The sequence below is a fragment of the Colobus angolensis genome, unplaced genomic scaffold (genome assembly GCF_000951035.1).
Source record: "Colobus angolensis palliatus isolate OR3802 unplaced genomic scaffold, Cang.pa_1.0 Scaffold158, whole genome shotgun sequence".
Lineage (NCBI taxonomy): Eukaryota > Metazoa > Chordata > Mammalia > Primates > Cercopithecidae > Colobus > Colobus angolensis.
Genome location: NW_012114688.1, coordinates 2,777,625 through 2,780,060, shown reverse-complemented (window position 1 = coordinate 2,780,060; position 2,436 = coordinate 2,777,625).

Genomic DNA, 2,436 nt, shown 5'->3' with positions numbered 1-2,436 from the left:
AGGTTGCCTGGGTTCAAAGAGGCAATTTTGTAAGAGAGACTATAATTAGGGGTTTTATAGTTTGTTTTTTGTTTTGCTCTCTGGGAACAGAATCCTCCTCCCCTATAACATGCCAAATTTGTTGAGTATTCACTTTGTGTCAGGCACTGTGCTAGGCACTTTTTATTTCGTTTAATGATCACAACCCATAAGACTGGTATTATTTATTCTTTGTAAGGAACAAGAAAAGTAATTTCCCCACATTTATCTACACAGCTAGCAAGACATAAAGCTGTGACTGAATAAGCCTAATGATTGAAATATCTGTGGAATGTAAAAGAAAAGGTGAAATGAAGATCTACAGAGGAGGTGGAGATGCAAAACGGGAGGGAGACGTGGGGGTATTTATTAAGCAATTGAAGATCAGGTTTAAGTATTGGTTTTTTGAATAGCTCCTACCCACAGTTACTGTGTAAAAGGAGGCATTAAGAAAGATCTTGTATTTCCATACAAAATAAGACAATGGGGTCCACAGAAAAAGAAGGGAGGGGTGGTTTTGTTTGGGGGAAAAAGCATTTTAAAAGAAGTTGTTGTGTGAGTGTGTGTGTGTGTGTGTGTATGTATGTGTGTATGTGTGTGTGTGTGTGGTGAAAAGTGACACTGAATAATAGAGTGTGAACCCACAGTGCTTGCTACATTCACGGGCACCAATTACAAGAAAATACCAACAACCATGGAGCCGTAGGGATGCCATTTATGGATAAAAGCTATTTATGAGAATGAGAAGACTCAGAGTGGGATTATTCCTCTTGTTAGGTCCCTCTGGGAAGTAAATTAGGTGTTTAAGGAGATGTATTCAATTCTTTTAGATCTCTACATTACATTTACTGCAATGCCAATAATAATATGCTGCTCGTGGCTTCCAAAGGAGGCTTTCTCAACTCCAGAATCTGAGCCCTCCTCCGCTGTGCTGGGACTGTGAGGCACACAAAGGCTCAGATCACGCTCTCCTTGTGTTGAAGGAATTTACAAGCCAGTTGGGGTAACAACACATGATACATGTGCAAAATGCAGCCTAGTGTATAGGTGCCAAGTAGGAATATAGTCAGTCAATTATATATAGGAATTGGGGGTGGGGGAAGAGTCATATTTACCTTCAGTTAGATATCCATTTATCCACTCATTCATTCATGCATTCATTCATCTATTCAATACATATGCCTGGAACATCATTATGACCTTCCATATCTCAAACACTTTGAATAAAATGATGAATAAACCAGAATACCTAATTTAAAGTCTAGTGGAATGGAGTTGAAATGATCAGTTTTTATTGACAGAGTTGGATTTGTCCTTGGATCATTTCTGTCTCTGGGATAATCTACCTAATGACAATGACTCAAAACAAACTTTTCCTTGGCAGTTGGAAGTTTTGAAAACAGATGTTTCTATGCTAAAAACCACTGAGTATTGTGGAAGTTCAATACTAGATGTTGCCTTATTAACACACTTGTCAAGTAAAGTTGACCACCTAGACTTCTCCTAACATACGCTTAAAGAGTAATCACAATATGATAAAAATTTTAGAGCTGAGCAATAACTAATCAGTCATCAGTTTTACTAGTTTTTAAACACAAAATTATTGATTTGCCTTAAAGTTTCCTAAATATAATAATAATAAATATTTGTTTCTTACAAGAATACCATGAAGTAGTGCTATTATTCCCATTTTACGGAAGAGAAAACTCTTCTGTAAAGAGTGAAGCTTTTACAGAAGCATCAGAGTTGGTCTGTGAAGCCTCAGGGTTGGTAAGTAACTATGTAATGATCTGTTGATTCGAAACAAGGGGCAGAGCTGGGATCTGGGTTCCAACCCAGATCCAGCTGACTCTAACTGTCATGCTCTTTTCTATTCACCTGTGTTGTCCACTTGGGAAATAAAGATTCACAATTGCTTTTAATGTTTAAAAAGATGTGATAGAAATTATGTTTTTTTAAAGCAACCCGTGGTGATGAATACTACAGACGTCTACTCCCACTCAGTTGGGCATTACTGGTAATCTCATGACAGAAGTACTGATTAGCAATTGGAAAATCCCTTTTTAATTAAAATAAGTATTTAATAAGTGCTCTCTTAAAGCAGGTGATCATCTTGGTGGAGAACCAGCATCTCATTTCCAGATGAGAAAACTGAAACCTAAGGAGTTAGGCTAGTTACTCTGCAGAGATGCATTTCGGAGCAGAGGGAGTGGAGTGTATTGTAGCAGCTCATTAAAAACTAAGTCAAGGAGTTCACTACTCTGAATAAATCAATTCTACCACTCCAGAGATTTTTGGTGGATCAGACATTTTTTCAGTTTATATTTGAAGTGGACGGGGGCCAGGCATGGTGGCTCACACCTGTAATCCCAGCACTTTGGGAGCAGAGGTGGGTGGATCACCTGAGGTCAGGAGTTC